This window comes from Megascapheus bottae, chromosome 13 (genome assembly GCF_031878675.1).
Source record: "Megascapheus bottae isolate mThoBot1 chromosome 13, mThoBot2.hap1, whole genome shotgun sequence".
NCBI lineage: Eukaryota > Metazoa > Chordata > Mammalia > Rodentia > Geomyidae > Megascapheus > Megascapheus bottae.
Genome location: NC_143521.1, coordinates 10374902 through 10396758, shown reverse-complemented (window position 1 = coordinate 10396758; position 21857 = coordinate 10374902). Strand labels below are relative to the sequence as shown.

At 39.9% G+C, this 21857-nt stretch overlaps 1 long non-coding RNA gene across 3 annotated transcripts in view; it reads left to right on the top strand.

Moving 5' to 3' along the window:
- Positions 1–21107, top strand: part of LOC150055501 (uncharacterized) — a 46482-nt gene extending 25375 nt beyond the window's left edge. Inside the window, exons 1-6 of one of the 3 annotated variants that reach the window (XR_016537435.1) lie at positions 2277–2347; positions 10543–10738; positions 11885–11993; positions 16867–17143; positions 19862–19985; positions 20742–21107. This is a non-coding gene — a long non-coding RNA (uncharacterized LOC150055501). Of the gene's footprint in view, positions 1–2276; positions 2348–10542; positions 10739–11884; positions 11994–16866; positions 17144–19861; positions 19986–20741 lie in introns of those variants that run through there. The other 2 variants (XR_016537436.1, XR_016537434.1) reach the window with 2 other exon arrangements.
- The last annotated feature ends 750 nt before the right edge of the window (positions 21108–21857 follow it).

Genomic DNA, 21857 nt, shown 5'->3' with positions numbered 1-21857 from the left:
ATTAGAGAGGGGAGGAAATGCCAGAGAAAAATGTAGATGCAAGACCATCCCAAGTTGTTTTCCATGGTATCCAGTACTAGAGCCTGAGGGGAGGGGGCAGAAGCACACTTGAATGGTATTAGCGTGGAATGAAAAGAAAATGACCTCCAATACTGTTTCCTAACTTAACCCCCAACCATGCCAGTGCTTGGCTTTTCTTGTGACTTCATTACTTCTAACTTTTTCAAGGACCTTTTCAAAGTCAAATGTATCTAATCTAACCCAAGGCCCAGCTATGCTTCTTTTCCTCTTGTTTTTTTCAGTTGTTTCATGAATTCGTTTTCCTTTCTTGACCCAATACTTTTTTTAAAAATTTATGTTTAATAAGGACATTGAGCCGGCTTTGTGCTCTGTGTGAGCGTGTATGTGTGTGTTAAACAATTTCATGGACATCTGTCATGCGCAGTTAACTTTGCATTGCTGCATTTTAAGTGGTGGGCCCAGGCTTGGCCGGCAGTGATAAAGTAGCTGGCAGTTTTGAAAAAGCCACAGGATAACAGAGCATGAATCATAAAACACACTACTGTGTAGCAATATCCAAGTTCATTCAATGCAATGAAACCATGCAGAGGCCCTTTATCCCCAGCTAATTATGTGGAAACGGCTAAGACAATAAAGCATCTGGTGGTCTTTCTTCCCCATTTCAATTTTTCTCAATATTGTGACAGGGGAAAGTATTGTGCCTTTCCCAGGGTAGTTGCAGTGACGAAGAGTAAAAGCAAGGGTCAGAGAAGAGCAAATAGATGAATTTATAACTTTCTTTTTATTTATTCCTTCCCTATTGTGTGTCTGGAAGTCTTCCTTCAGAGGCTGTATTTTGCGACCACTATTCTCATTACGCCTTGCTTGAATCCCCCTTTTCTCCCCTTTTAAAAAAAATACCACCCAAACGGCCAGCCCTTCTAAGACGCCCTGTTGGCTAGTGGGGCTTTCTCTTGCCCTCATTCCCCTCTCCCCCTGCCTGCTGGGGCATCTAGGAATGCAAATGTGAAATGTATACTCCCTTCCTAGATGCAGGTTACAGGAAGGGACCATACTTCCAGGAGGAAACCTACTGTGTGATTTCCTTGCGAGAAAGAGATGATGAGAATGATCCCAGATTTCCCCGAGCGGATTTCCCATAATTGCCTTGCACATGGTTCTTTCTGCCATTCTCTTGAACACACACACACACAAATGCCATGTGCTGCACTCCTGGGGGTTCGGATGAAAGCCCCTTTATAACTATGTACTGTGTGATGAGCCCGAGCCAGAGGCTGATGAGGTGACTAATTGCTACCACTAGCTTAAAAAGCTAATAAGTTAATTAGATTAACTTTGTTCATGTTTGCACAGGGCTTTGAAGAGGAAAACACCACAGGAGCCCTAAGCTTCTCTGAATCAAAATCTGACCCAGCCGCCCCCAGGATGTGGGGTAAAAAAGCTCTTCCTGGAACTACATAAGTCTATTTTGATTGCATTCCGTTTTGTTTTGGTCTATTAGTTAATTCCTCAGCTACCTCCCAGTCTTTCTCAAAAGCCAAATTCAAATGACATAAGAGAACCTCAGTATCTTCTGGTGTAACACTTTTTATCTCGAATCTAAATTCCACTTAAAAGTCGTAATGGCATGTTTCTGTTTTCCTGCTTTTTCACACTTTCTAGTCACTTTTATGCTAATTTAAGAATCCAACTTGATCCTTTTTCTATCAAAAGACCTAATTACAAGGTTACTTGAGTAGTATTAGCCTTCCCTTTGATCGCTTAATTTTCCCATCCCTCAAAAAATTCAATAAAGCCCAGAGTTACAATTGTTTGGGGTAGAATTTTAGCACTGGCTAAAATTTATGCCTATTATAGTGCCTCTTTTATTTACCTACCTGTCAGTTTCTCTGTCTGCTGTCTATTCATCTGTCTCACATATTTAGTGAACACTGAGGAAAGCACTTAAGCAAGGCCCAGAGATTCAAAGAGAAAGCAAAATTCAGCACTCAAAGAAATCACATGTGATCAGACACATAGTATATCCCACGGAGAGGAAAGACTGACTTGGAGGGCACAGAGGAGCAAAAATAAAGATTATAACAAAGAAGAGAGCACATGGATCAGCCAGTCAACAAAGAGCTAATCCAGGGTAGCTGAGATACACACATGGCAGGACCTGAGCTATGGGGCTTGAGCCACAGGAGGGGGTCAGAGCATACAGATCTTCCTCAGGTTTTGAAGTTTTGTTTTTGTTTGTTTGAACAGGATAGTAACTTCAAAGGAATCTGGCCAAAAAGGACAACAGGAAAGTCCTTGAAGGCATGTTTCATTTGTCCTTTAAAAGGTAATAAAGATCTGAACCAAAGTGGTGAGATGTATGAAAATGAAGTCCAATTCAAAGTGCATATGAATGTGCATGAGCTTTTTAGGTTTAAAAAAAGGAAAGGACAGATGATAGGGTAAGTGATCACATAAAATGAGATTTTTATTTGTAGAGTTCGATCTTCTCTTAGTAGTACTTTAAAAGTGTTTACTGAGAAATTCTGACTTGTTTTTCATCATTTGTAAAGTAAGAGTTTAAATTGTTTTAACGAATGTTAATATAGTAGCATTTCTATGAGGAAAACTCCAGAAATAATTCAGGCAACTTGAGGGAACGGGTGGAGTTGGAATACATGGGAGAGAATGATGCAGGGAGTGACACTGACCAAGATATGCTGTATTCATAAACTGACATGCTGAGATGGAAACCTTTTGTACAACTATACTAAAACAAAGGGGAGGGAGACAAAGGACAATAAAGATGAGATGATCTGAGCTTTCATTTCAGCTTCACAATGTAACTGCATAATTCTAGACAAACTACATGACTACCAGACCTCAGTTTTCACATCTATAAAATGGGCTAACAATGGTACTTGACTTATAGGGTTCTTGCTAGGATTAAATGAGATAGCATGTGAAAATTGCCTAATGTGATAGATATATAAGTATGATAGATAATAAGTATACGACAAGCTTGAAGAATATCCATTTAACAATATAAGCCGAACACTGGTGGCTCAGGTCTATAATCCTAAGTACTAAGGAACTGAGATCTGAGGATCCTAGTTAAGAATGTTCCCAATACTCTTTTTTTTTTTTTTTGGCCAGTCCTGGGCTTGAGCTCAGGGCCTGATCACTGTCCTTGGACTTTCTCAAGGCTGTAGAGCTCTACCACTTGAGCCTCAGCACCACTTCCGGCTTTTTCTATGTATGTGGTACTGAGGAATCGAACCCAGGTCTTCATGCATGCTAGGCAAGCACTTTAACCAGTAGGCCAAACTCCCGGCCCCTGTTCCCAATACTCTTATTTCCTATTTACCACCAAAAAAACAGAGGTAGAGCTGTGCCTCAAGCGATAAAAGTCTAGCCCTGAGTTCAAGCTTCAAAAAAAAAAAATCCTACTCTTTAGCCATCCAACATGTATATTGTTTGCTGAATGTTCAGTTGGAAGCTGTTTTAGTTTACTAGGACTACCACAATAAAATAGCACAGGGGGATAGCTTGAAAGAACACATGCATTCTCCCACAATTATGGAGGCCAGCAGTCCAAACTCAATTTAGGGTACAGAAGGCCCTACAGGAGATTGTTTGTCAGCACTTTCCTATTCTTCTGGCTCCTAGGATTTCTTGTCTTGTAGCAGCATTATTACTCTGCTCTCTTTATAGGATCTCATTATCTGTGTCTCTGTATGTTCTTTTCTGACTCTAGTAAGACACTCTGGTTGGATTTATGACCCACTTTTGTCCACTTACCTCAATTTTAATTATATCTGTAAAGTTTAGGTTACATTCTGGGGTCCTGAGTAGATCTGTATGGGAGAGGACTATTCACCCCACTATAGTACATTAGACCTCACTGGATCCCCTGTCAGCTGACAAAAGATAAAACAATTGACACATCTGTGAAACCCATCTCCAACAGCTATATAGCTTGATTTCTACACTATTCTCTAACTAAAGGAACTAGGATCACTTCAAGACACAGCTGATTGTAGAAAGGAGCATGAGAGCAAATGAATGAGCTCTTTCTTAGTAAGGGAAAAAATGGGACAATGTTAGTAAGAAAATAAAATTATATGGAATTATGACCCAGAGCATCAAATAAATGCCTATAAATTTATAATAAAAAAGTAAACGATCAAATCCACTGGTAAATGCAAGGAAAAACAAAATTACCATTGCAGAATGGCAAATAATTGATGTAGGTTTCCTCCATCCACACAGAAGGGAAGCTTATCACAGATACTCTTTAGTTGTGGTGTGTACATGGTGGCTTCTTCACGGAAACAAGGGTATGAAAAAGAGGCAGAGTAACTTCTCAGTGGAGAAAACTGGCCAACATTGTATCAGCCAGTTGCTCAAGGGCAATGTCAAAAGTTTAAAACATCTTGGTGGATATGAGGTGGAGAAAATGACATAGGACCTTCTCCCCACTATGCATTGCCTTAGTTTCATCGTGAGAAAAAACATCAAATTGCAATAGTGAGGCATCCCACAAAATGACCTGAGCAGCCGATACTCTTCAAAATGTCTTCATAAAAAAAAAGAAAGAATGGCTGAGAATATGCTACAGCCTGCAGCATCCTAGAAGGCACAGGGTGTGGAAACTTGGAGCAGAAAACTCTTATGAGATAAGAATTGTAATTAATAATGTATCAATAATGGTTTATTGAAGTAAATAGAGGTTAATGACAGTGGAAGTTGGATATATAATCTATGGGATCTCTGAACCATCTTTTCAATTGCTCTATGTGCCTAAAACTATTTTTAAAAAACAAAGCCTAGGGGCCGGGGGTTTGGCCTAGTGGTTAAAGTGCTTGCCTAGCATGCACGAAGACCCGGGTTCAATTCCTTGGTACCACATACATAGACAAAAGCCGGAAATGGTGCTGAGGCTCAAGTGGTAGAGTGCTAGCCATGAGAAAGTCCAAGGACAGGGCTCAGGCCCTGAGCTCAAGCCCAGGACTGGCAAAAAAAAAGAAAAACAAAAAAAAAAAACCAAAAAACAAAGCCTAAAGAAGCAAGCATAAAGGGGATCCAAATAGGGAAAGAGGAAGTGAAACTTTCCCTCTTTGCAGATGACATGATTCTGTATTTAAAGAACCTTATAGACTCCACTCCCAAGCTCCTTGAGCTGATTCAAAACTTTGGAAAGGTAGCAGGGTATAAAATTAACCCTCAAAAATCAACTGCCTTCCTCTATGCCAACAGTGAGAGGAACAAGACAACAATCAGGAAAGCAACTCCTTTTGCAATAGCCTCAAAGAAAATAAAGTACCTAGGAATTATCTTAACTAAGAATGTAAAGGACCTTTTTGATGAAAAGTTTAAACCCCTGAAAAAGAAAATTAAAGCAGAACTGAGGAAATTAGAAAAACCTCCAATGCTCCTGGATTGGAAGAATCAACATTATGAAAATGACAATCTTGCCAAGGGCTATCTACAAATTCAACGCAATACCCATCAATATCCCAATGTCATTCTTTAAAGAAATAGAAGAGGCAATCCAAACTTTCATAAGGAATAATAAAAGACCCCATATAGCAAAAACACTTCTTGGCAGAAAGAACAGTGCAGGAGGAATTTCAATACCAAACTTTAGACTCTATTACAGAGCTATAGTGACCAAAACTGCTTGGTACTGGCACAAGAACAGGCCTGAAGACCAATGGAATAGAACTGAGGACCCAGATATTAAACTACAGACCTATGGCCACCTAATCTTTGACAAGGGAGCAAAAAAAATAGAATGGAAGAAAGACAGCCTCCTCAACAAGTGGTGCTGGAAGAACTGGTTAAGCATCTGCAGAAAACTAAAGTTGGATCCTTCTTTGTCACCCTGCACTAGAATTAACTCCAAATGGATCAAAGACCTGGAGGTAAAAGCTGACACACTGAAAACTTTACAAGAAGGAATAGGAGATACACTAGGCCTCCTTGGTACAGGTAGAAACTTTCTCAATAAGGATCAAGAAACACAACAAATCAGAGAATGTCTGGATAAGTGGGACTGCATTAAACTGTAGAGCTTCTCTATGGCAAAGGACATAGCTAGTAAATTAATTAGGAAGCCTACAGAATGGAAGAAGATCTTCACTAACCATACAACGGACAAAGGCCTCATTTCTAAAATATATCAACAGCTCAAAAACTTGAATCACTCCAAAACCAGCCTCCAAAGAAACAACCATCCCATTAAAAGATGGGCCAAAGACTTAAAGAGAGTCTTCTCTGAAGAAGAAACAAAAATGGCCTATAGACACATGAAGAAATGCTCAACATCTCTAGCCATAAAAGAAATGCAAATCAAAACAACTCTAAGATTCCACCTCTCTCCAGTTAGAATGGCCAGGATCAAGAAAACTAATAACAACAGATGCTGGAAGGGATGTGGCCAAGAGGGATCACTAATACACTGTTGGTGGGAGTTCAAACTCGTTCTATGGAAAACAGTATGGCAGTTCCTCAAAAGGCTAAACATAGAGCTCCCCTATGATCCAGCAATTCCACTACTTGGCATTTACCCAATTGTGCAGAAACAAGGACATACTAAATCCACTAGCACAATGATGTTCAGTGCAGCACTATTTACCATAGCAAAGATATGGAACCAACCCAGATGCCCCTCAGTTGATGAGTGGATCAACAAGATGTGGTATTTATACACAGTGAAATTCTGTGCTGCTGTCAGAAAGAATGACATCGCCCCATTTGTTAGGAAATGGAAAGACTTGGAAAAAAATCATATTAAGTGAAGTAAGCCAACTCAAAGGAACATAGGCCCAATAGTCTCCCTCATTTGTCATAATCAGTAGAAACCTTGGGCTCTCCTAGCAGAAATTTACAATAGAACAAAATCTAGAGACATTAGGCCAAATAGTACAACACTAAATGTAAGGACCTCCAGGATAAGGAAACAAAAGCCATATAATGAGTGACTGTTGTCCTTAATGTACTATGTTATCTCTCATCTCTTTTGCCATCCCTTGGTTATCTCATATTGTTACGATATTTCACCTTGTTATCTGATATATTTTATATGTGCTTAATTGGTTATTTGAAATTGGATAGGGAAGGGGGAAATCAAGATAAGCGGGGGGAGGGTGGGAGGGAAATGGGGACCAAGTCATGAGAAAGGGTATCAATGTTTGTGAAGTTATGTTCCTTCTCTCTGGTGAATATAATGTAACCCTTCTATTAATCACAATAAAAATTATTTAAAAAAAAAACAAAGCCTAAAGCTGGGCTCTGGTGGCTCATGCCTGGAATCACAGCTACTTGGGAGGCTGAGATCTGAGGACAATAGTTAGAAGCCAGCCCAACTAGGAAAGTTCATGTGACTCTTATTTCTAATTAACCACCAGAAAATGAGAAGTGGAGCTGTGGCTCAACGTAGTCGAGTGTTTGCCTAGCATGCACAAATCCCTGGATATGATTTCCTGGTACCACATGCACAGGAAATGCTGGAAATGTGCTGTGGCTCAGGTGGTAGAGCACTAGCCTTGAGAAAGTTCAACAACAGTGCTCAAATCCTGATTTCAAGCCCCAGGACTGACAAAAAAAAAAAAAAGAAGCTCAAGGACAGAGCCCAATTCAAACCCCATGACCAACAAAAATAGTCTCTTTAGAAATAGATTACATAAAATATAAACATATAGCATATGCACAAAAATCAACTAAAGGACAGTATAAAGTGGCCCAGTAATGTCACTCCTTGAAAAACTACCATTTAACAAAATAACTGCTAGGAAGCTAATAAACATTGGGTTGGGAGGGAGGGAACAATAAGAGAAGAAAACAGAAATGGAGGAAAGAAGAATGAGCAAGTACAATCGTTATATTTAATGTATGTGATGTAAACATTGAACTTGAAGGTAGGGATGGGATGGGGTGGGGTAGAATGGGATGGGATGGGGTGGGATGGGATGGGATGGGATGGGGTGGGGTTGGACAGGGAAAGATGGAGACCAGTAGAAGGGAGACCGTGATTAAGATGCATTGTATTCATCATCTCACTTATGAAACTGAAATCTCTTTGTACAATTACTTAATAAAAATAAATGTAAAGATTTAAAAAATGACTATTTAGAAGAAGATCATTGTTAAGCATTCATCAGCGCTCATCAAACCCCTGCCCCCCACAGTTGAATAAAACTAAACAAAACTAATGAGAAGAAGGATTTTATTTTTCTCCTGCCTACTTAATCTATGAATAATACCCAAAAGTTTGGAGAGTACAATAGCAAGAAGACACATGATAAATATTTGTTGAATGAGTTTTAACATAGGAAAGCAAAACCTTATTGAACACCTGGCCTGGCCTCTGTCTCTGAGCTCCTTTTGCTCAAAGCTAATGCTCAATCACTTGAGCCACAGCACCACTTCCAGCTTTTTCTGTGAGATAAGAATCTCAGACTTTCCTGCCTGGGCTGACTTTGAACTATGATCCTCAGGACTCAGCTTCCTGGTATCTAGGCTTACAAGTATAAGCAACCAGTGTCCCACTTTTTCAAGGAATTTTAAAGGGCTCATGCTTTCTTTTATTCGTTAGCTTTCAATGTTCTCTATTTGTTGGTTCTATTTGTCCTTCTTAGCACGATTTCTATCCGTGGAAGACAATTTCTTGAGGAAGATATAGTGAGCTTTTGAAACTTGCCAATGTATTAATGACCCACTTGCTATGTCTTCATGTGTAGACATACCCCTTTTGCACCAAATGTACTCATGAACTTTAATTAGCAAGAGTCTCATTCAATGTGATTTGGGCCCAAATTAACCAAGCCTTCTGAAGAATGGGTGACTTGGATTCAGGCTACCTCTCCATGATGTTAAATAGCTGATACTTTTGGAAGGCATCTAGAGAGTTAAAAAAAAAAATCAAAACTAGCATCTGACTATAATCTTTCATCTTCAATTTTAATCTTCCCACTTCTTAGAGATTAAAAATAATTTCCTATTTAAAATATCATTTGCTTTGCTGTTATATTTAAGAGATGGCAAAGCCTTCCTTTTTTATTTTCACCCTCATTTTTAATACTTAAGGCTGCTCTTTCAAGGTTCCGATCTTCCAGTTGCATAAACTGATCCTTGTGAGACTCTAAGAAATTTCAGCCTATGCATCTGGAAAAGAAAGGAAGGGAGGGAGGTGAACAATGTGGCAGCAAAGCAAAATTGTCTTCTTGATTTTCATATTGTGAGATTTTTTAGAACTTTGAAGGTTAATGGTGTAAGAAATCACTTTCTCCTGTCACAGGAGTATTAAAAAGAATGTCTGTGGGCCAGGAGTTTGGCCTAATGGTAGCGTGCTTGCCTAGCATGCATGAAGACCCGGGTTCAATTCCTCCGCACCACATACATAGAAAAAAGCCAGAAGTGGTGCTGAGGCTCAAGTGGTAGAGCTCCTGCCTTGAGAAAGTCGAAGGACAGTGCTCAGACCCTGAGCTCAAGCCCATGACTGGGGGGAAAAAAAAGAATGCCCATGATAGGGGCAGATACTATTTAAACATCTCTGTATAATTAATACATGATTTGGGGTGGGGGGGGGAGTTCATAGGACTTGAACTTGGCCTGGACACTGTCCCTGAGCTCTTCAGCTCAAGGCTACCACCCTACCCTTGAGCAAAGCCCCACTTCCCATTTTCCAGATGTTAATTGGAGATAAGAGTCTCGGGTTATTTTGTGCCTGGGCTGGCTTTGAACATTGATCCTCAGATCTCAGCTAGGATTACAGGTGTGAGCACCTCCCTGCTTGCTTTTGGTTTATTTCCTGTTGTCACTGTATTTGATTTTTGGTATCCTGTGTCTTGTGTTTATGTTTATATACATTGGGAAAGGGAAGGAGAAGAACAAAATGGTGAGACAAAGGACAAAGGATGAATACAAGATTTTTTTTTAAATTCCTTTCTTGTTAATTTTTTTTTCCAGTTCTGGGTCTTGATCTCAGGGTCTGGGCTCTACCCCAGAGCCTCTTTGTGCTGAAGGCTAGTACTCTAACCACTTGAGGCACAGCCATTTCTGGCTTTTTCTGAGTAGTTTACTAAAAATAGGAGTCTCACAGACTTTCTTGCTTGGGCTGGCCTTGTACTGTGATCCTCAGAACTCAGCCTCCTGGATAACTAGTATTGCAGGAACGAGCTACTGCTGCCTGGCTCTTTAAAAAAAATAAGTTTAAGTAAAAAGTGACTATCAACTGTCTAACTTAGGTGATTTCTACAAGTCTAAAGGAGATCAACCCATCCTGAAATGTTGAAAGGAACTTAGTCATGCAGTTCTTGACAGATGAGGGATTAGTTCATATATAATAAGCAATATCCCATAATTCAGTTTGTTGACAGACAGCAGAGTGAGCATGTATGAAGAGTACGAGTCTGCAAGATGCCTTGTCTATCTCAAAGGGTCTCAGTGACATCTACTAAAGGTTACTTATTAAGCATACATCATAATAAGGACAAGTAATTTCTTTTTTCAAACCTGCTTCTCTTTTCTTTTTTAAAGTCAGCCTCATTCTGCATCATAGAACATTAGGAAATCCACACAGCCATGTCTAAGAGTATACAGGAAGTATGCAAGTATCTGGACTCATGGTAGAAGAGAAGCCTTGGCTTGCGGCCTCTACGTCCCAATCATCCTCTCACCTTGGTTTCCACTACCACCCAGTCTGCACTCTCGGATGCCATTACTAATTTTCTAGGTAATCAACCTACTAGACTTTCCCCTCATTTGCTTTCTTCTTGACTCTCCTAGAGCATTTGTCACTATTGATCATCTCCTCTTTTTGAAACTCTTAGGTCAGAGTGATCATGTAATTAAGTCCTCTAGATTCTTTTCTGCGTCAACTCTAGCCTCATTCTCCTCTCTGCTCCTCTTTGCCCATTCTTTAAATGTAGATAGCTCTTAGTCCATTCCAAATACTCCCTGTAAAATAGTAAAGTGTTAACTGCTATTAATGTTTTTTATTTTATTGATATCTTAACTATTTTATTAATATCTTAACTACTTCCAACCAGTAGCCATTTAAAGCCAACAACTATTTTTGCTTCTCTCCAAAAAAAAAATTCAAAACTCTTTTTTCAGGAGTTGGATAAAATATTATGTAGCTAATGTCTTTTATTGAAATCACAAACCATGATTTGTATTCCAAGAACACAAACACTTCGGAAGTGGCGCTGTGGCTCTAGGGGTAGGGCGGTAGCCTTGAGCTGAATAGCTCAGGGAGAGTACCCAGGCCAAGAATTCAAGCCCCACAACTGACCAAAAAAAAAGGAATATAAGCACTTCTTATGTACAATCAGAACTTAAAGAAGACTGTATGTTTAAATGAGGGCTCATGAAGCTTCCCTTTGTTTTTAAATTCTTTTCCATGATTAGGCCTCAGCTTTCTCATCTGTAACATGGGACTAATAACAAGATTGAGTTCCTATAGTGTAGTGGAGTAAGTAAATTAATATATATTTAGATATATGGCCTATCACGTGGTGTGCACTTAGTTCTTTTTTGAAAAAAAAATGTTAGCTACATAAGTCATGGTAGCATGCTATAATACTAAATTAAAACTATTTATTTAGTTAGCTATTTTTTTGGTCAGTCATGGGGCATGAACTCTGGGCCTGGGCGCTGTCCCTAAGCTCTTCAGCGCAAGGCTAGTGCTCTGTCAGTTGAGCCACAGCACCACTTCCAGTTTTCCAGTGGTTAATTAGAGATAGGAATTTCATGGATTTTCATGCCTTGGCTGGCTTTGAACCAAAATCCTCAGATCTCAATCTCCTAAGTAGCTAGGATTACAGGGGTGAGCCACCAGCACCCGTCTACAACTATTTATTTACTTGTCTGTTCCTAGAATAACTGAACCTCAAGAACAGGAGCAAGATCCATTCACCATGATAGGCCCGCTCTTATGGAAGGACACGGAACAAGTGTGTGAACTATTTGTTGATCTACTAAAGCAGGTAAATGAGAATGAATGGAGAATGAAATAAAAACGATATGGATCTGAGGGGACTTTACAATTTCCCAGCCTAGGCAGAAGTGTGATGTCACTATAATAAAGACTACAGACTACCCAAAAAAATCCACAGAAAGATTAAATATTGTAAGAGATTCCAACTAAACTGCTAGGAGAGGTTCAACAGGAAGGTTCAAATGATGAAACTAGGGTATCACATTAAAATCTAACTTGCTCAAAACACAAACAATAATGGAGTAAATGAGAACCACAGGAGTCATTTAGACCAATAAGAAAGAACCATTTGTAACTTCGTAAAAACCCAGAATTTGAGATAGATTACATTTAATATGCATTTTACATTATGAATTTCCATATACATACATTTTTATATATTTATTTTTCTCTCTATAAGCTAGCTACCTCTCCTGCTCATCTTTATAACTAATTTTTATAAAAATAGTATCTTCTAAATGGTTTAAGGAGAAATAGTGCATCTTCAATTACACTCTCTCTTTTGCTTTCTTCATATATAACCCAGTCCATTTTCCCTAGAAGTTAATATTCACTGATTCACTGAGAGGAAACCAGATTATAAATAGAAAAGAAGGACCTACTATATTTTTAAGTAGGTAAGTGAAGGTAAGGAGAAGAAACCACTTAAGAAGGTTGATCTTATTTACGAGACATGACTGGGGTTTTTTTTTATAGCTTTTTTATTGCTATTATATAGATGATACGGAGGTGTTAGTTACACAAGTCAGGTAGAGTACAGTTCTTTTGGATAATGTCACTCCTTCTCTTGCTCACTCCCATTTCCCCACTCTCATCGCCACCCGTAACTTACATAGTTCATTTTCAATGTAGGGTCTAGTGAGTATCACTGCTACATTTTCACGCCCTCCATTTCTGTGATCCCCTTACCTTCCCAAAGACAAGTAAATTTAAAAAAAAAAGACAAAAAAATTAAAAACAAAAACAAAACCAACAAAGAAAATTACTTCTTGTTTCTATTTTCTGCAGTTCATTTTGATAATATTATTTCATGTGATATGTACATAGGCATTGTGCCTTTGTGTTCCTCTCCTAAGAGTCTCTTCCTTTGGGGTCTCACTGTGTGTAAAGCTGGCTTTAAAAGAAAAAACACAAGTCAGAGTCATTTAAAGACACTGGCTCAAAAGCAGGAAGATGGATATGCTTAAAACTTGCTGACTGAGGGGCTGGGAGTTTGGCCTAGTGGTAGAGTGCTTGCCTAGCATGCACAAAGACCCAGGTTCAATTCCTCGGTACCACATACATAGGAGAAGCTGGAAGTAGTGCTGTGGCTCAAGTGGTAGAGCACTGGCCTGGAGGAAAGCCCAAAGACAGTGCTCAGGCCCTAAGTTCAAGTCCCAGGACTAACAACAACAACAAAAAAAACCTTGCTGACTGAGTATTTGGTGAAATATCCAACTGTTAAGATCCATCCTACAGCTCACTGGATGATTCTGGAGCCTGGGAGACGATCACAGCAATATCTTTAAAAAAGAAGCCACTTGGGTTGAAGAAAAAATTGGTATTAAGAACACCAATGAGGGCCAGGAGTTTAGCCTAGTGGTAGAGTGCTTGCCTAGCATGCACGAAGACCCAGGTTCAATTCCTCGGTACCACATACATAGAAAAAAGCCAAAAGTGGTGCTGTGGCTCTAGTGGTAGAGCTCTAGCCTTGAGAAAGTCCAAGGACAATGCTCAGGCCCTGAGTTCATGGCCCAGGACTGGCAAAAAAAAAAAAAAATGGAAAAGAATGCCAATGACGGTGTCAGAGAGACAAAAGAAGTTCTTGAAGGAACATATGGTCTCCTGGGAAAAATAATCCAGCACCGAGGAAACTGAAAATTAAATGAGGGGAAAAAAGCCACTGGACTGGAGAGAGCAATGGAGGAAATGGAAGCCTGAGTTATTCAAAAGCCTTTTTTAAAAATGGGTATGGACCACTTTTATCAACATAGCAACTGGCCAGTCAAACTGTCACACAAGTATGTGGTATGAGGGAATGAACATGTAAAGTGATTGGTTGTACTCAAGTCAAGACAGACTAGACAGATATCTGACCTAAGAAGGCCTTTCCAGACAGTTTCAAGTACAACTTGCCAATGTTAGCTAGTAGGAATCTGTGGTGAAGAGCAGTCTCAAAGTCAACATCGGTACAAGTATCCAACAAAGTTTCTAACCTCCCTCTTGGTCTTTTACTACTCTGCCCTACCAATATGCACATTAAGTTGTTCCTCCCAGTTATTTCTTTTTAGTCAGTCTACCATCCCTCATGAAAACACCATGTGCAGCAGTGGTGTTCCCTGGACCCTCTGTTGAAAACAAACTATCCAACTGTGGGTAGGGATGAGAGGGGAAAATGGAGAGAATGAGAGAAGGGGTAGCACTGTCCAAAAAAAAACACTGTACTCTAAACTTTGGACTCTCCTAGCCCAGGATTACAATAGCTCAAAACCTAGATACATAAGGCCATATAGGATGAGGCTAAATGAAAGGACCTCCAGGATATGGAAACAAGAGCCATATAATGTGTGATAGTTGTTCTTAATGTACTATGTTATTTCTCATCTCTTTTTGTTGTCCTATGGTTAATCTCATATTGTTACTGTGTGTGACTTTGTTGCGTGGAATATTACATGTACATTTATTTGTTTATTTGAAATAGGAAAGGGAAGGGGGGAAAACAAGATGATTAGGAGTGGTTGGGGGAGGGAAATGGGGACAAAACATGAGCAGGGGTATCAATGTGTGTGAAGTAATTAATTCTTCTATCTGGCGAATATAACTGTAACCCCTTTATTAATTACAATAAAAATACACAGAAAAATGAAAAAAAACTATACTCTTTACCTGACTTATGTAACTTTAACCCCTCTGTACGAAATAAATTTAAAAGAGAATACAATGTGCACCCTTCCTCCATTGGTTTGTCATAAACTGGTGCTTTCCATGGGAATGATGACTTTCCAGTGTTTTCATGGTTATCAGGTAAAGACATCATATTTTTTCCAACCAATCTGACAGTAACTTTGGCATGAATATACAAGTCTTAAATGGCCAGATTCACATAAAGAGAAATGTTAACAGAATAAGCTTTGATGGGAAAGCAGCTCTGACTCTTAGCTTCACACTGGCAGAGCCTGTATAGCCAAAGCAAGCTCAGAAGAAGAATGGGGTTATAATTTGGCAAAGCCAGGCAATGTAAATACTCATTTCCACAATTTGGACCTCTGAGCAAAATCAAAATATTGTCCCTGTCCCTGCCAATATCTCTCTTCCTATTTGAAAACTGCTCCAGGACCTAGGCCGGAGGGATTCCAGTTTCCCAAATGATGACTTTGCCAAGCTGGCAGAGAATTTCATGAGACAACTGTACAACAACAGAGTAGAATCTATGTTCCCCTCCCCTCTAGTCCTCCGTGATGCTTGCTACAAGGGTGTTTAGGAAGGAATGCCACCCAGAGGCAGCCACTAGGGGATCATGCATCATACCGCTACCATGGCAGTGCAGGGTCTGGTGAACAGAGATTTGCTGGCCAAGGGGCCAGATGGTACAGTGATAGGTGACCTAGCAAAGAGTGGTTAGTTGCCTTTCTGTGTTTATTACCCATGAACGCTTTGGTTACTGATAGGCTCCAGTTGTGACTTCTAGTGGAAGAAGTATTTTCCCTCAGTGAGTCATTTGGGGCTTTCCTTGCATTGCCTGTCTTAAGAACAAGAGTCCAGGGCCAGGAGTTTGGCCTAGTGGCAGAGTGCTCGCCTAACATGCACATAGACTCCGGTTCGATTCCTTGGTATCACATACATAGAAAAAATGCCAGAAGTGGTGCTGTGGCTAAAGTGGTAGAGCCCTAGCCTTGAGAAATCCCAAGGACAGTGCTGAGTTCAAGCCCAAGGACTGGCAAAAAAAAAAAAAAGAAAAAAACGCTAAGAATATCAGACATTGTGATTACTGTTCCCCATAGCCGCATCACTGGATAGATAACTGATATAACTCTTAAGCCAACATGAAACCTGGAAATTTAGGATCATTTATTTTAAAATATTTACCTTCTTAAACATGGCACTGTGGCTCATATCTACAATCTTAGCTATCCAGGAGGCTGAGATCTAAGTTATCTCAGTTGGAAACCCAGCAGCACTAGTAGAAAAGTCTATAAGATTCTTATTTCTAATTAACCAGCAAAAGGCCAGAATTGAAGATATGGTTCAAGTGTTAGTACTCCATTTTGCCATGAGCAAAGAAGCCAAGCAAGAGTTCTCACCCCAGTACTGACACCCATACAAAACCATATCTTCTTGAGTTTCTTTGGTTTTCCTATAGCCTACAACATGTGCCTTACTAGGCATATGGTAATTTAGCAGGGACTGAATGGTGTTTGAAAATTGCTCCAGGAGCTAGGTGGTTTCTAACATTGCAACATCTAGGGATGATTTCTGAAGGAAGTCCTAATTCTTAGCAGCAAGAGTAGACTCTACTCAGATATCCACTCTCATTCTCTCTTTTATTTGCCTGAAAACATAAATGACACTATTGGAAAGAAGCTAGGAAATTCTCCATCTTCACAAAGCTGACACAAACCTTGTTGGACTAATAATGTATTCAGCAGCCACTTAGTCAGCAATGCAAAATGGTCCCTGGGTTCAAAGCTCTGATACATTAGAATATAATTTGGCTGGAGTTTCTCTCTCTATTATAGAGAACAAATGCATTTTTGAATGACTTGAAGAAGAGGTCGTGCTATTACTTATGATGGGTAAACTCAAAAAGGGTCAGAGAAGAAACATAGTTCAGATAAGCCCCTGGAAAGTATATATGGTCTTTCAAATCTAATCCCATTTTTCAGGTCTCTCTCTTCACATTCAGGGCAGAGAGCTCGGCTGCCACCTGGATTCGTTGGCTACAACTCTGATCTCCAATGCCTCCCAGTTCCTCCATCTAGGACGTATGGGAAATGACACTTTACATCAGGTTCCAGAGTATATGGTGAAGTTGATGGCGTTTTTAGCTATTAACATGTTGATCACTGACTTCTCAACAGACTAGGATCTGGCCATTCGTTTTCAACAGTGGGTTTTCTTGCTAACCAGACCATGCTAAAAAGAGACCTATACAGTGAGCAGGTAATGGAAATCTATGTTCCCTTTAGTCATTGTGTAACCTTTATCATATGAATGGAATTTGCTTGCTTGGTTTCCAGTGGATTATTATTTGAGTCATTAGGTGTTTAGTTATTCAATATAATATTGAACTCAAAGGAAGAAAAAGAAGCTCATGTGTTGGGAGTGTGCCATATTTTCAGTCCCTATCCCTGCCTTGTCTATTTTATATACAGCTTGAAGTCAACTAGAGAACCAATTAAAGTTCTTTACTGAGGAGCTCCAGTTCCTACTTCTCCCAAGCAATTAAACAGTATATTTAGAGAGAGGGCAAATATGCCTTAGATATTCTTAACCAAATCCTCCAAAGGAAATTGCTTAGCACTGTGTTCTATTTGTAGTCTGCCCTTTTCTAATTAAACTGGGTAAAAGGAGAAGAGGGGAAATTGCATAATTACATGAAAAATCAATCTCCCTTATTCTGACAGGGTTTGAATACATTTTAAGAAATCATGGCTAAAAGTCAGCTTTTATTTTTTCTAACAGATTCATAAACTTTGGTATATGGTCTAGCCAGCTTCCTAGACCGGCATTGTAACAATCCTTGCTGGCAGGCATTGGAGAGACTTGGTAATTCTCTGCCATGGCCCAGCTTCAGCTTTCTGTGACCAGCGTTCTAGCCTCAGAGCAAGCCTTCAGCCGGCACAGAGTTTCTTTTACTGGAGAAATAGTTCCAGTCCATCTGCTGTGCAAATACACAAATACAAAACCATCACTCGTTTCATTAGCATTGAGTCCCCACCAGGATACAGCAGCCCTTTCACCTTTGAGATGAAGAATGAATGCTGTGATTGTAGATCAAGCCCCTGAGCATAGTCTTTCCTGGACAACAACTGGAGTCTGCCTTGGCTCCAGGAAGCAGCTAGGCCAGTGGTTCGACAGCAAGTTCTGGACTTGGTGCCACAATGACATAATGTCAACGCTTAGCCCACTTTCTCTTACATCTTCAACTGACCTTTTTTTCTCCATGGCACTGGGCATTCACGTTGAAAAACAAGCAGTGGAGTGAGATCACTAATCTGTAGAGGTGAGGTCACTCATCACTTCTGAATAGCCCAGCACATGGCCCAGTGCCTGCTTACCTAGGATGACAGGCAGGAACTGCCATCACCTACCTCTTCCTTCTTGCTTCTCACTGGGGCCTTTAAGTTTGTCTTCTCTTGCATAATTTCCTCAACCTTACTTAGGATTTCTGCTCCCTGAACTCATCCAACTTTGCTGTTCTTTCTAATGACGTTTTTCTCCTTTTCTAATAACATTTCCTTCTTTTTCTCGGTAGTCTAAACGTTTTATCCTTCCCTCTATAGGGTCATGCTTTGTTTCCTTCGCTTAGATCTGAGACACAAGTAGAAGGAATTAGAAGGTCCTTCTCTCCCTGTTGTTAGTACTATGTTGAAGATATAGATATGGTTGCCAATGGCCTCAGAGTATAGATATATTTTTATTATAATTAATAGAAGGGTTACAGTTATATTTGCCAGATAGAAGGTGCATTATTTCACAAACATCTATACCCCTTCTCATGTGTTTGCCCCATTTCTCTCCCACCACCCACCCTCCCCTCCTCTTTTCTCCCCTTCCCTTTCCTATTTCAAATAAACAAATAATATACAATATAGCAGATAACAAGGTAAGATACTGTAACAATATCAGAATAACCAAGGGACAACAAAAGAGATGAGAAATAACATAGTACATTAAGAACAACAATCACATTATATAGCTCTTGTTTCCATATCCTGGAGGTCCTTTCATTTAGCCCCATCCTATATGGTCTTATGTATTTGGGTTTTGAGCTATTGTAATCCTCTGCTAGGACAGTGCACGGTTTGTACTAATTATTACAAATGAGGGAAACCATTGAGCCTATGTTCCTTTCGATCTGGCTTACTTCACTTAATATGACTTTTTCCAAATCTATCCATTTCCTTACAAATGGGGTGACGTCGTTCTTTCTGATGGCAGCACAGAATTCCATTGTGAAAAAATACCACATCTTGTTGATTCAGTCATCTATTGAGAGGCATCTAGGTTGGTTCCATATCTTTGCTATGGTAAATAGTGCTGGAGACTATGAATTTAGAAAGGAGGAAACCTCCTACTGTGGCATTACGGTCAGACATTTATGCTTGAAAATAGTATCTGCACCACAAAACTAGTGAACTATTGTAATCAGAAGTGTTTCACAACTAATCAACCTTAATTACAGCATCTGGCATGAGAAAATTTCAGGTAAAACTGGAACATAATGAAGGTAATAGGAAACATTTTTAGAAAAGACATATGGCAGAGAAAGAAATGTTACAGGAAGGCAGTACTCTATTTCAGCGTCAGCTATCTTTAAGGTACAAATCTGGGTATTAAGTTTAAATAAAGAAAGAATGACAGGCATGGGATTAATATATGCATAGGTTAAGAGTCCTAGCTGGTTATTATCTCAGTCCTGGTTTTCCTGTTTTAGAGAAATGGTTGTCACTCCTCACTTGAGAGGTGGGAATCTGGTTCCCATGAGATGATTTCTCCAGTTGTGGGGTACAGCCTGACCATTCTAGCTAACTGTCCTTAGTGGGGGTAATCCATCTCGCAAGGCTCTCCAGTTCAGCTGTGTAGTTTTAGTCCTTTCTCAAAAGTTGATATTCAAAAAAAAAAAAAGTTGCTATTCACCAGTCCTTACTTTTCTAGAACTTAATATGGTCACAAAGCCCGTCAAGAAAGCAGCTGAGAAAAATGACAAAAAACACAAATAGAGATGGGGGGCAAAAACAGCTTCATTACCTGGTTTGTATGCACTTTCAATAGACTAAAGGTGAGTTGTCTCTAGGATAAGAACAACAGTGTTTTTGTGGGTTGAGGATTTATTGACATTGCCTGTTAAAAACCTTCATCCCTAGATCTGGGGCTGTGGTGATGTGTGAATTAGGATGTCTAATTGTAACATTTTTCTCTAAGACATGTGATCTCATGTTCATCTTCCATTGTGAGTCCCCTTTGCATTTCCTATTGCTGTGGCTAGCTGCTACCTAACTCTGTCATCATCTTTTTTAAGGGAGTGGGAAGAAAGGGATTGTATTTTAACACAAATTACTATCTAGCGGGTGTTGGTAAATCAGTAGGAAATATAATATATCTTATACTGGAGAGAAAAGTATAGAATACTTGCAGGAGCAAATGCTTTTATCTTTAGCTCTGAAATAGCAGACTTCACAAAAAGAAAGTTGAGCATAAAACTGAGATGTTAGTGCTTTTATTCTTATCTTAACTATATCACCATATTTCCAAGAGGACCATCACCATCATCCATAGTATTAAATAAACCAACAGGTAAAGTGATCTTGAAGGAAAATTTTCAAGTTTCCAAAAGTAAGACTTGTCCCCACCCTGAGACCTCATAAAGTGTAGACAGAAAGAATGTTATGTGTACTTAAAAATCATATTAGAAACTGGGTGAGAGGGTTCATGCCTGTAATCCTAGCTACTCAGGAGGCTGAGATCTGAGGAGAGGGGTTCAAAGCCAGCCCAGGCATTAAAGTCCATAAGATTCTTATCTCTAATTAACCACCAGAAAACCGGAAGTGGTGCTGTGGCTCAAGGGGTAGGGCGGTAGCCTTGAGTTGAAGAGCTCAGAGACATGCCCAGGCCCAGAGTTCAAGCCCCATGACAACAACAACAACAACAACAAAATCATATTAGGAAAGCTAACGAAGGAAAAAGAGCTCTGCTTGAACGGAAATGTACGGAAAGCCTTGGCCCGGTGAAGCCTGATGACTCCATTGTGTGATGTCACTGCATCCCAAATCATATGTGATAATGAATTCATCGCAAGACATCTACTACCAGAAACTCATCCTGCCTCTGCCCCAACCCATCCCATTCCCAAAGGCCAGCCAAGTATGTGTGTACCACAGTGCTGATAAGCCTGTGTGCTTAATGCATTCATTAACCAGGGGGGCTGAGGCTGGCTTCCTATACTCCTCATTATTTAAAGGAACAAGTTAATCTTCCCTTTGGTGGGGGGGGGGGAGAGGAGGAGATTGGAGGCAGCAGGAAACTAAAACACCCCAGGAACTCCTTAAATAGTTCTTTGACCCCGAGCCTCCCTTGTTGACAGGCTTGTTTTCCATAATTTTATTGTAACTGTGGAGCGAATTGTAACCGGGTAAAAGTTAGTTGATAGAAGGGTGGAAATGAGAAGGAAGATGAGGCTGGAAGAAAAATGGAGGAGCAGAAGGAAGCGGATCATGCCAACACCATCTGATGTATGGCAAGTCTTTTATCAGATATATCTCCTTTGCTTTTCGAGTGCCTATCATATCACACAAACTGCTTCTGAAGAGCCCTCCATTTACCCTCTCCCCTAATTAAATGTGCACTTCATTAATGTAAATTGGGGGTTTAATGCTCTTGTTGAAATTCTGAAGAAAGTGCTGTGGCCTTGCGAAATGCTTAAGCATCATTGCAAATTAGATTAGGGACCAAGAAAGGCAGTAAAATTAGAATGATAATGGCTGGTGTGGCTTCCTGACAGGCATGACTATTCAGGGATCAATGGAATGGAGAACAGTTTCCCCGAGCCTGAAGTGAAAGGCAGGGACAAACGTCAGCCTACAGATGTGGCTTTTGGAAGCACTTTCAATTAGTTTAATTTGGTAAATGGTGGGGATTTAGAGGCTCTCAGCCA